Source organism: Ranitomeya variabilis, chromosome 3 (assembly GCF_051348905.1).
Source record: "Ranitomeya variabilis isolate aRanVar5 chromosome 3, aRanVar5.hap1, whole genome shotgun sequence".
In the NCBI taxonomy this organism is placed as follows: Eukaryota; Metazoa; Chordata; class Amphibia; order Anura; family Dendrobatidae; genus Ranitomeya; species Ranitomeya variabilis.
The window spans coordinates 523,401,924-523,415,314 of NC_135234.1; the positions used below are offsets into that span (position 1 = coordinate 523,401,924).

At 45.8% G+C, this 13,391-nt stretch overlaps 1 protein-coding gene across 5 annotated transcripts in view; it reads left to right on the forward strand.

The window, feature by feature from the left end:
- Nucleotides 1-13,391, forward strand: part of CARS2 (cysteinyl-tRNA synthetase 2, mitochondrial) — a 114,708-nt gene that overhangs the window by 30,192 nt on the left and 71,125 nt on the right. The window lies entirely within an intron of this gene.

Here is a 13,391-nt window from a genome sequence, read left to right on the forward strand (position 1 = left end):
TGTTTCTTGTCAAAAACAACCTTGTGGGTTTTTTTCAGTGTGCTGGACCCCTTTTTGGTCCTTGTTTCAGTTTTTACAATCCTTGTTGCATTCGTTTTTCTTATATAAAAAAATGTAAGCTTCTCCAACCCATTAAACAGTAAGATAGGAACTAGTGACGAGCGAACGTGCTTGGATAAGGTGTTATCAGAGGATGCTCGGGTACTAATAGAGTACAATACCTATGTTCGAGTCCCCGCACCTGCATGCTTTGCTGCTGTTCAACAGCCGCAACACATGCCGAGATTGCCTAACAAACAGGTAATCCCGGGATGTGTTGTGTCTGTCTAACAGCCGCGAGTCATGCAGCCACGGGGACTCGAACATATTTTTCGATTACGCCGAAGACACTCGGTTAGCACCCGAGCATGCCGCACAGTCGCTCATCACTAATAGGGACAACACATGAATAAGATCCCTGTTCTATCCGTTTTTTTTCCCTCTGGGCCATTGACTTGCGTTGTCGATTTTGATTCCCAATTTGGATTACATTAGGACATGTAAACTTTTTTTTTCTTTTCAAAACCAACTGGTCTGGGGGGAAAAAGGGACACATATAAGGATGCATGGTTCTGATGGGACTGTGATCTAGCTGTAAAAATAAAGGATAGCACACAAAGAAACTGATGTGTGAAACTACTGCCCGACTACAATTACAACTTCTATCATATTGTGTGGCGTCTGTGATGTGTGAAGAATAGCTTCATAGTAAAATGTAAAACAATTTCCCTAATTAGTCCGAAATTGGAAGGAGAAGAGATGGAAATGTACGTGAGAGGAAAATAATATATTCATATTATTGGATGAAAATGAGTAATTAGGAAATCTCTTCTGATGATATTGCTACTAGTTCTGTTCTAAAGAGTTGGCAAAATTCACTGGGTTACATCTCAAAATATCACTTTTATGTTCACAACTTTATGCAGTCGCTGCCGGCAGCCAGTTCATTGATACCCAGTGTGAGAAAATAGAATTACAAGGAAGAAAGAAGTAAATTCTGTTTTCTTCTGCTTGCTGCACTGTTCGGTTTCATTTACAGACACGCCAGTCACAGTGCTGAATCAATGATGCAGATTTTCTCCAAGAACCTCTAGAAGGCTCCTGTTCCAGGGATCCTGCTGCGTAGCTGCCAGATATCAGTGAGCAGCATTTAGCACTGGTCTCCAGAGGGAGCTGCCCCATCTGACTCCGTGCAGTTATTTAGGGCTTGTTCACACAGCTCTTAGCTGCTGGTGACAGTTCTATTTCCCCTCGGGCTCCTGCAGCCAGTTATCTACATATTAAGGAGAAAGGGGACATCAGGGACCAGATCAGCACCACAACCTTAGTGTTTAGAGTATAAAAAGTAGCTCTTATGATCCTATATTATATAGGTGTGTTCGCTATTACAAATGTGCTCAACTTCAACATAAGGAGATACCTAATTTAAGGCATAAATCATATGCCTGTCATTTCAGCATCTATTGTTTCTTTTCTTTGGTCATATTGATAAATATATTTTTTAACTCTGTATCTGAGGACTACATTGGAAGGTTGTATGTGTGTGTATACACTGTGTGTACAATTATTAGGCAATTTGTATTTTTGATGATTCTTTTTATTATTGAACAACTGCAGTGCTTTCGGTCACTCTAAAAGGTTAATAAACCTGAATATTTAAGAAAGATAAAGTAAGGCTTTGTCTTTCTTAGTCTTTGTCTATATGCCCAGAATTATTGGACAACTATTAGTGTGCAGAATTATTACGCAACTAGAAGAAAAATGTATATTTCTCTATCGCTTCATTGGGGGACATAGGAAACCAAGTTAGTTCCCCCCAGCAGTGTACACCCACCAACTAGCATGGAGTTAATCTGTTCCAGCCTAGTTTTAGCTCAATGCCAGTAGGAGGCAGACACGGGTCTGGTCCCAGTCCCGCATCTACCTTAGATTTTGTTGTTTTTTATGAATTATTTTCTTTTTTCTTTCAGATACGGCTTGTAAGGGCAACAGAATGGCGTTCCTACCTATAGATTGAGAGCACAGTGTGGAGTTGTGTCACTACTGTATCCTCTCTGGTCTATGAGGCAGGATCCTAACTCCATCACGCAGCAAGAGCGTTTGAGGCTCCCCAGCTTACGGTCCTTGCCACCATTCCTATGCCCACATAGGAGCATAGAAGGAAGATGGATCCATTAGCTTCCAGCCATCAATAGTCAGCGTACGGGACGTCTTATGACCATCTTCCATTACTGGCCTGCGAAGAAGGATTCAGTATCTTCAGGACAGTTACTAACCAAGATCTTCACATGCTAATCTGTGACAGTTAGGGAGGCTCCAAAAAAAGGAAGAAAAGGGCTCTAGCCTTCCCTTTCCTTCTTTCTGGCATGCTCTATTCACCCATTGGAAAGGTTTCCTATCCATTTCGCCATTCATTCTTTCCCTCGTAGACCAGCTGCGGCTTTCACTCCGCTCTGGTTCTCTTCAGTGGGTTCACTTATAAATTTAGCCCACGGCAGACTGACCAATCGCTAATTCACGCCCCCTGCAGTCTGGCCAATCGCATGCACTGCCTCTCTCGGGTCCGTCCGCTGACCACTCTCAGCCTATTAAGGTGTACCTCTCATTTAGACAAACAGGAACCCTGCAAGCTCTTTCTGATGCCATATCTTCCTCTTCTTCCTTAGGGCGTCATCTGAAAGCCGCCGGCTCATCCCCAACCGCTACAGGTTCTACAGTTCACAGCCTGGAACCACTGATCCAGTGTTGTCTCCTGTTTCTCAAGGGCACAGGACCCAGGACCTGAGTAAACTCTGCCACCAAGGGGCAGCTTTTCTATCCTAAGCAATGCTCTGTCTGTCACATTTCTTCTCCTTTATGCCTAACCCCAGGGAGTTTCGCTCCAGTACTTCGGCTATTTTCCTGCACTTTGTATGTTTTTCCTGTTACAGGAAGTTTGCCTCCACTCAGACCTCTGCCAGATTGCAGTCCACCCACCATGCTATCCTCCCAGGAACCCCAAACTGCCCGCAACGAGAGCGGTTCCCCTCCCCTTGAGTGGGCTGCTGTCCCGGGTTTATCGTGACATAGAGAAGCCAGAAGACTGCAGCGTCTGATTTCTCCTACTCCTACACTGATTTAAAGCACTTCACCTTCTTATTAAATGGTGTAAATTTCTTTTGGCAGTGCAGGGGTTAATCTCTGAGAGCTCCCGGAGTGTTAAGGCTCTCAGCTGTGCACTGTTTGCCACTCCCATCTCCTACATAAACTGGGTCCTGCCTAGAACTCCTTGTCAGAACTAGCTTATGCTGCATGGCTGGAGATTGTTGTTGGTTATTATTGGAGAAGGCGTTTGTCCTGCACTTTGTATGTTTTTCCTGTTACAGGAAGTTTACCTCCACTCAGACCTCTGCCAGATTGCAGTCCCCCCACCATGCTATCCTCCCAGGAACCCCAAACTGCCCGCAACGAAAGCGGTTCCCCTCCCCTTGAGTGGGCCGCTGTCTCGGGTTTATCATGGCATAGAGGAGCCAGAAGACCGCAGCATCTGGTTTCTCCTACTCCTGCACTGATTAAAAGCATTTCACCTTCTTATTAAATGGTGTAAATTTCTTTTGGCAGTGCAGGGGTTAATCTCTGAGAGCTCCCGGAGTATTAAGGCTCTCAGCTGTGCACTGTTAGCCACTCGTATCTCCTACATAATCTGGGTCCTGGCTAGAACTCCTTGTCAGAACTAGCTTATGCTGCATGGCTGGAGATTGTTGTTGGTTATTATTGGAGAAGGCGTTTGGTGGATTTATCTGTAACTGTTCCTAGGTTTTGAGTGTGTGATAATTCCCTTTCTCATTTTACTTTGGTTTAACCCAATCCTCCACTCCCCGGTGCATTCCTGTGTTACATGTTATTTGTATGTTTGCTATTTTTCGTTACCCCTGTTCGTATTACCTTGTTAGCCAGGCTGGTTTACTACAGTATTCTACTACTCCCCTCTTCCCTGGGTATGGAAGGGTACAATCTGAGGGCGGATTCAGGAGCTAAGGCAAGGTACTTGGCCCCGATATCTTCACCATCAGAAGTAATCAAGGGAGCAGGGCGAGCTAGGGCGCCCCTAGTGTTAGGGACAGGGAAGGAACCCCTAGCCTCAGGACAACCGACAACAGAGTCGTGACAGCCGCAGCTCTTAATTAGTTGCCAACCTGACAAACATGTCCCAGACCTTGGTCTCAGTCCTATAACGACTGACCAATCCTGCTACCATCACGGGGGGCCGTCCTCTTCCCTGGGCATTGTGGACCTTCAGGTTTTTCAAACCCACCATGGTAGATTACGCAGAGGTTCCAAAAATCATTCCCGCTCTAGCACATCGTCCAGTTCTCCATCGCCCTCAATGGTCTCCAAGATAGCATCTCTATCTCACTCTCCCTCCTCTGGCGGCTTAGCAGTCACACTTCTGTTCCGAGTCAGATTCCGATCTGAATGCGAACAAATCTCAAAACTACAGGACATGGTGGATAGATTGATTCTGGCTGTTAATCAAACCCTTACCTGAAGGATGTGGAGCCCTTTCCCTCGGAGCAGACCGTATCCTTCAGGAAGACTAAGTGCCTCCCCCGGGCTTTTGCCAACCGTGAAGAATTTGATGGAATCTTTACCAGGCAATGGGAGCACCCAGAAAAGCATTTGCAGAGAAGAAAATGCATGGAGGTCTTCTATTTGTGTCCAACCTGCTACAGAAATGTGCAGAGTCTCCCTCAGTGGACACCCCCGTTTCCCAGCTCTCCACTCACACCATCTTCCCTTTTTCTGATGGAGCCTCTCTGAATGATCCCACACCGAGGTTCTCGCAAAATTCTGCCATTGAGACTGCGGGATCGGCAGTTTGCCTTTTTTTGCCACAACGTGGGAATCCAAGTCAGTTTCAGCCTGGGCAAAATTACTTTGACAAGGTATTCTGTTGGGCGCTCCCGCTACGGAATTAGCAGATTTAGCTAGTGGACCAGATTGGACAAGCGGGGAAGTACCTCCTTTCAGCTTCTCTCGATGCAGCTGCCTATTCAGTCCATGCCACTGGCAACATTGTCGCTATCCACAGGGTCTTATGGCTGAAGGCATGAAATGTGGACTCGGCATCAAAGAAGTCTCTCACCAGTCTTCCTTGCCAGGGCTCCAAGCTTTTCAGAGAAGAGCTAGACAAAATTATTTCACATGCCAAAGGAGTAAAGGGTACTTTGTTCACGCAACAGAAGACTTAATTCCCACCTCCCAAAAGACGCATGATCCAGTTTAACGCCTTTGAGAAATTTTCAATCTGGAACAGGCAACCTCTTCCTGGCTTGCACGAACCCACCACTGCTGGTCCTCCAGACCCGCATATAACAGATTCTTTACTGCATAATGCGGCGCATCAACGTGGGAAGCATCTCAGGGTGGGCGTCTGTCTTCTTTGTGGCTCTCAGTAGTCGACCACACTTGGGCCTGTTGTCTCCTAAGGATACAAAATAGAATTTTTCACCCTCCCACACTTTATTTTTTTAAATTCCTATCCTCAAAAGAACCCCTTTCTCATTCCTGGCTTCTTTAAGGCTATCGATTGGCTCTACAAGGCATGCGTCATCAGTCCCGTTCCCCCGCAGGAACGCTTTTCAGGTTTTTATTCAAACCTGTTTGTAGTCCCAAAGAAGGATGGCTCTGTTTGCCCCATCATGGACCTAAAATTATTGAACAGACATGTTCATCTACGTCTATTCAGGATGGTGTGCTATGAGGACTAGAGAAGTGGACCCTCTGGGACACGGCTTCAGAGCCCCCGAGGGCGAGCGGACAAGATGGAGCCACCCCCTGTACAGGGAGCGTTAGGGACAGGCCCAAGGAGGGTGAAGCCGCAACTGCCGGAGCCAAAGAGACGACTGAGGATATGACAGAGGGAGAACGGAAGATGGGAGAAGGTCGGAGCTACAGAGCAGACCAATATGGCGGAGGCACAAGACGGACGGCGGCAGCAAAGAAAAAGTACTGACCGGTAAGATGAAAACACACGTTTGACGGAACACAACAGGAACACAGGACTGGAAGGCACGGCAGGAACTCAGGGTTAGTAGATACGGCGGGAACACAGGACTGGTGGGCACGGCAGGAAACACAGGACTGGAAGACACGACAGAAACGGCAGGACTGACAGGAATGGCAGGAACACTGGACTGGAAGACACGGCAGGAATGGCAGGACTGACAAGAACGGCAGGAACACAGGACTGGCTAGAACGGCAGAAACACAGGACTGGAAGACACGGCAGGAACAGCAGGACTGGCCGGAACGGCAGGAACACAGGACTGGCTAGAACGGCAGGAACACAGGACTGGGATTACTAAGAGTCACAGCAAGGATGCAGGGACCGGAGCCAAAGAACCTACAGAGATGCTGGCAAAAACCAGCAAACGCAATGGACGCAAAGGCATCTGAGTAGGGCTGGCGCTGGGAAGAAGTGCCCGACGGGCGCCGCCATATTGGAGGTGGAGCCGCCGGGTCATGACCTCCCAGAAGCTCCAGCGAGGAAAGGAGCGTGTCTGCGCATGCGTGGCCCAGAGAATGGACGAGCGCTGGAGAAGCTGGAAGACGGAGAGCAGGAAGGAGCATCGGGAGCGCGCCGGCCGGACAGGTAAGTATGGGAAAGCGGCGTAACATGTGCCTTCGGTCTGTCTTTCCCTCCGTGAAGCCCAAGGAGTTCCTATGCTTGGTGGACATTCAGGATGCTTATATCCACATGCCCATTTTCCCACCTCACCAGAGGTGAGGTTTCTCCGTTTCACAGTCCAGGGAGCTCACTTTAAGTTCACAATGCTGCCTTTTTGCCTAGCCACAGCAGCACCCAGGGTTGTCACAAAGATAATGGCCATTCTTTGAAGCAGATACATTCTCGTCATACCTTATTTAGGTGACATTCTGATCAAGACTCCTTCCGCCTCAGCATGTTGTGAAAGCCTGCCGAGCACTCTGGACACCCTCTGTCTTTTTGGCTGGATCATCAACAGCTCAAAGTTGTCTCTGATCCTGGCCCAACGCATAGTTTTCCTTGGACTGCTGTTAGACACTGTGCGGGCAGGTGTTTTTCTGCCAAAAGAGAAGTACTCAGTCCTGCTATGCAGGATTTGTGCTTTCAGAGGTACCTCCTCACGTTCTCTCAGCTTCTGCATGAGTGTACTGGGCAAGATGGTAGCCTCAATGAAAGCAGTTCCATTCGCTCAGTTTCACACATACCCTCTACAGCTCTCTCTTCTGTCAAGGTGGGACAAGTCTGTTCAGTCCCTAGACCGGCTTGTCACACTTCCTTACCGAATCAAGAAATCCCTGGAATGGTAGAGACACTCCCTCCTCATTCGTTGCACAAAATCGCTTCTTCCAGTGCATTAGAAGGTCGTAATAATGGATTCCAGTCTTCTCAGTTGGCAAACAATTTTTTAAGACCTAATGGTCCAGGGCCGATGGAACGCTTAGGAATCGTGCCTTCCCATCAACATTCTGGAACTGGGAACAATCCTCCTTTCTCTTCTTCACTGGCAGAATCTTCTCTCCGGCCGTCCAATACGAGTCGAATTCGACAAGGCCATGGTGTTGGCATAAATCATCCACCAAAGAAGAACTCATAGTCGAGCAGTGATGTCAGAGGTGGCTCAGGTCCTGTCCTGGGCCAAATGGAACGTACCGTCAATCTCAGCGATATACATCCCGGGAGTGGACAACTGGGCCACCAACTTTCTCAGGCAAGAGGGACTCGCCGTGGGCAAATGGTCCCTGAACTCTTCAGCTCTGACTCAGATGGAGAACTTCCAACGTCGATCTGATGGTGTCCAGACTGAACCACAATTTGTATCCAGATCTCATGATCCCCTAGTGGTCTCTTAGTCCCAGTTCTTCCTCCCATATCTGTTTCCTCCTCTGCCTCTGATTCTTAGGGTGGTTAAGAAGATCAAAGCGGAAGTAGTGCCCCTCATACTCGTCTCTCCGACTGGCAAAGAACATCTTGGAATGCAGAAGGAATCAATATCCTCTCTGACTCTTCATGGAAACTTCTAGATCATCCAGATCTCCTCTTGCATGGTCCTCTTTTCCACCAGAAATCTCAGTGGCTCAATTTAAAGGTAGGGTTGTTGAAGCAGTGATACTGAAGTCCGCTGGTTACTCTGGTCAGGTTGTTCAGACCATGATTAGGGTGAGGAAGTCTTCTTCAGCTCGCATATACCACCATACATTGGAGGCCTTCTTCCACTGGGGCAAAGCCAACCAAGCTGCCGCCATGGTTTTTGTTCTGCCATCTCTTTTGCCATTTTTACAGTCAGGCCTTAAATTTGGCCTGTCTTTAATTTCAATGCTCTCCTTTCTGTTTCAGATGAATCTGGTGTCTCATTCTCAGATCAGGACTTTCCTTCAGGGGGTCGCACACTCTGTTCCTCCTTAAGGGCCCTGATAGACACTTGGGACCTCAACTAAGTTCTGGATGTCCTTCAAAAGTCGCCATTTGAACCGCTACGAGAAATCTCTCCTTCCTCTCCTGGAAAGTTGCCTTCCTGGTAACCATCACCTCAATCAGATGAGTGTCCAAACTCCCAGCTCTTTCTTGTAGTTCCCCCTACCTGGTGTTCCACCAGGACAAGGTGGTCCTGTGTCCTATCTCATCATTTCTTCCTAAGGTGGTTTCCTCATTTCACCTCAATGAAGACATCGTGCTTCATTCATTTGATCCGTCTCCCTCTAATCCTTGGGAGCAGTCACTAAACAAACTGGACCTGCTCAAAGCTCTACATCTCTACCCATCCAGGTCTTCACCCTTCAGACTGGCGGACTCTCTGTTCATAAATCCTTGCAAAGGCTTCCCTGCTTACAGATCCATCATTGCCTGCTGGACTCGTTCTACTATTCTGGAAGCCTGTTAGATAAGGGACAGAGCGTGTCCACTCATGGTCACGGCTCACTCTGCTTGCGCAGTGGGGGCCTCCTGGGCCGTCCGTCACCAGGCATCAGCTTTGCAAAGTTGTTACATGGTCTTCCATTCAAACCTTCACAAAGTTCTACACTCACTCTTCGTCGTATGCGATCCTCGGTAGAAAGGTCCTGCAGACCGCAGTGACCAGAGCTCAGACTTGAGGGTACTGTCCTTTTATCCACCCTTGGGACTGCTTTTTGGACAAACCATAGTTCCTTGTGTCACCCAATAAAGCGATAGAGAAATAAAGATTTTGAGTACTCCATTAAAATCTCTTTCTCTTTAATGTATGACACGGCACCCATCCTTGTATACAGTTATGTTAGTTCTGCTATGTTGTTTGTCTTTGTGTTGTTTCTCCTACTGCTTTTTTACTAACTGATTAACTTTGTGCCATTTGGTGTACACTGCTGTGGGGGGAGCTAGCTTCTTTTTGCATAGTGTCAACCTCCATAGTGGCAGCAGCATACACCCATGGTTTCCTGTGTCCCCCAATGAACACTCCAATAAAGAGATTTTACGGTGAGTACCCCAAATCTTCATTTTCCCATCAATTGTTTATTTTCATCATTTAAAGTTAGAGTAATAACTAAACAACTCAAAATGTTCAAAAATATATTTGACAATTAGAAAAAAAAATCAGTGACCAGTATACTTGTAGTTGCCCTTCTATTCAATAACAATGATAAGCCTTCCATCCCTGGAGTCTGTCAGTTTCTTATCTGATGATCACTTTTTGGACAGCACCAACCAGTCTCACTGAGACCAGTCAGAGAGGTGTACTGTTTTTCTCCACCCTAAATCTCCCATTTAAAGGGACTCTGTGAGCACAGAATTATTATTCAAACTAAGTACCACCTATCGGTGCTTCATGGCCAGGCAAATCTTCTAAATACACCTTCCCACCTGCTGGTTTTCTCTCAATCTCCACCCCCCCCCCCCCCCCCCTCTTCTTTGATTTCTTCTTCTATTTTGATCCTTTGATTCTACCCTCTTCTGGCTTCATAGGGCCAGAAAAAGGTAGAGCTATAAAGCAAGCAGGTGGTAAGGTATATTTAATTGATTGGCCCCGCCGTGAAGCACTGAGCGGCTGCACTTGGTTTGAACAATCATTCCGTGCTGACAGAAGGGCCCACAAGTTCTCCATAAGGTTTTGGTCAGGTGTGGAAGGGAACATGTCATTATTTTTCATCTTTAAGGACTTTACTAGCTTACCAATCAGTGAATCACTTCAATACATGCAATGGAGCATTGTCCTGCATAAAAATCATGTTTTCTTGAAAGATGCCGACTTTTTCCCGTACCACTTCTTGAAGAAAATGTCATTTAAAAACTGGCAGTAGGTTTAGTAGTTTATTTTGAGTCCATAATCAGCCCAAATAGGTCCAACTAGCTTCTCTCTAATAATTCCACATCATAGCAGTACCCCACATCCACTTTGCTGAGGTCTAAGTTAAAGTGAAGGCCTGTGCCCATTATGATTCAGCCATGGATCCATCCATCTGGTCCATCAAGAGTCACTCTCAACTTATCAGTCCATAAAACCTTTGAATAATCTGCCTTCAGATGTTGCTCAGTGGTGCTTGGTGCTTGATAAAGGTCTGTTGACCGAAACGTCGCTACAGGAGGCAGAATAAATGTAAGCTCCTATTTTTCCACCATCCATTGTGGCGCTGTCTTTTTGTTTTTTGTGGTCTTGGTACTGTCCGGGATGGGCTCCCTGGTTTCGGACGTGCGCCCTTGTGTCCGCTGAGACCTTCAATCTATATATAAAAGGGTGCGGTTTTGACTTTCTTTTATTTTGACTCTGTTGCTCAGTGGTGGTCAGTAGTGATGAGCCAATATACTCGTTACTAGAGATATCCCAAGCATGCTCGGGTGACCTACGAGTATTTGTTTTTGCTCGGAGATTTAGTTTTCATCTCCTCAGTTTCATGATTTACGGCTTCCTGATACGCTGAATACATGTGAGGAATGCCTGTTTATTAGGGAATTCCCACATGAATTCAGCGTATCTGGAAGCCGTAAATCATGCAACTGAGGCGATGAAAACTTATTCTCCGAGCAATAACAAATACTCGGAGATCACCTGAGCATGCTCTGGAAATCTTGAGTAACGAGTATATTCGCTCATCACTAGTGCTCAGGTTTCAGCCTCCATTATTTTGGCCATGTCTCTGAACACTGAGCACCTCGTACTTCTGGGCGCTACAGGGAGGTTGCAGTTCTGGAATATGACAGCACTGGGGGATAATAGTTCCTGGCTCCTTACCATTTGATTCTTTTGAAATCTTTGGCAGTTTTCTTCTCTTTTTTTTTTTCCCTCTAAACCGCCAACATGTCATGTCTGTAGTCTATTTCTACATTCTGACACGCTACTTCTTACACCTTAGCAATGGCTCTATAATTGTAGAATCGAGTTTGAATCTGTTCACGCAAACCTATGAGGAATAGTTCGTCGAGGCATTGTTTTTCCTGGACTAAGCCTCCCTCCCATCTTTGTGGAGGCATTGTTTTTCCTGGACTAAGCCTCCCTCCCATCTTATAAGCACGCCCCAAGGGTGTGATTGACATGATTTTCAAGGGCAACATTTCTGTCGGCCCTTTACAAATCTCGAAAATATGTGTAACGTTCTGCCAACCTACGCATTTCAAAGAAGCTGAGTTTAAGCTCCCTGGCTTCATCACCACACTTGTCATGCCCAAGAAGGTCAATCATCACATTCATGAGAGATTTGCAATTAGTTGACGGTGACGTTGCTCTTGCAAATAATCGTACTTATGCCATAAAGGTAGGGGCAGGCTTACAAGATGGGAGTTAGGATTAATCTGTGAAATAAATGCCCCTATTCCTCACAGTTTTACAGAGTGCCACCATCAATTTAGCTCGATCTTACAATTTTACAATAATTGCAAAGGCATACAAAAAATCTTGCTAGAATGTAACCACGTTGGCGGTTGAGGTTGATCAGGGAACCTGATAGGTTCCCTTTATTTATACAAAAGAATGAACACAGAGGTTTTGCCAGTTCATAAAGTGATGGCATATTATTTTACAATCGGTTCAGATCTGATCTCTGTGACTGCTGAAAATTAAAGTCTCTCTGCACTGCCCTTTTAATGATTTTTTTTCTTTCCTGCAACGTGGTATCTGGCCTCCTGTCTGTACAGTGATAACTTTGAAGAGTCACAACTTAACACAAGTGAGAACACCCAATTGACCCATAAACCTTTACATCATAATTTCTGGTTGGTATCTTCCGGCCAGCAATTGGGCACATAGGAGTACCTTTCTCTATTTTATATACAGCTCTGGCACAAATTAAGAGACCATTGCAAAATTTTCAGTTTGTCTGATTTTTCTCTTTATAGGTATATTTTTGAGTAAAATAAAAATTGTTCTTTTATTCTATAAACTATTGACAACATGTCTCCGAAGTTCCAAGCAATAAATTTTGTATTTATTTTGTGAAAATGAGAAATAGTCAAAATAAAAAATGCATTGCTTGCAGACCACAAATAATGCGAAAAAACAACTTCATAATCATTTAGAAACAACAATACTAATGTTTTAACTCAGGAAGAGTTCAGAAGTCAATATTTTGTGGAATAACCATGATTTTTAATCATAGCTTTCATGCGTCTTGGCATGCTTTCTACCAGCCTTTCACACTGCTTTTGGGTGACCTTATGCCACTCCTGGTACAAAAATGTAAGCAGTTCTTCTTTGTTTGATGGCTTGTGTCTATCCATCTTCCTCTTGATTACATTCCAGAGATTTTCAATGGGCTTCAGGTCTGGAGATTGGGCTGCCCATGACAGGAATTTGATTGAACTAGCTGTGTGGCACGGCACATTGTCCTGCTGGGAAAAAAAGGCCTCAGAGTTGGGGAACATTGCCTGAGCAGAAGGAATCAACTGTTTTTCCAGGATAACCTTGTATGCAGCTTGATTCATACATCCTTCGCAAAGATTAGCCTGCCCAATTCCAGCCTTGCTGAAGCATCCCCAGGTCATCACCGATCCTCCACCAAATTTCACAGTGGGTGCAAGACACTGTGGCTTGTACACCTCCTCAGGTCTCCGTCTAACCATTAGACGACTAAGTGTTGGGCAAAGCTGAAAATGAGACTCATCAGAGAAGATTACCTTACTCCAGTCCTCTATGGTCCAATCTACAAACTACAGCCTGGCTCTCCTTTGCGTCTCATTTATGAAAGGCTTTTTTCTAGCTTTACATGACTGGAGTTCTGCCCCTAGGAGCCTGTTACGAACTGTGCTTGCAATGCCCTTCACCCCAACTGCCATTTGCCATTCTTTTTGTAGCTTACTTGATGTCATTCTGCGGTTGCTGAGTGACATTCAAATAAGATGATGGTCATCGCGGTCAGTGGAG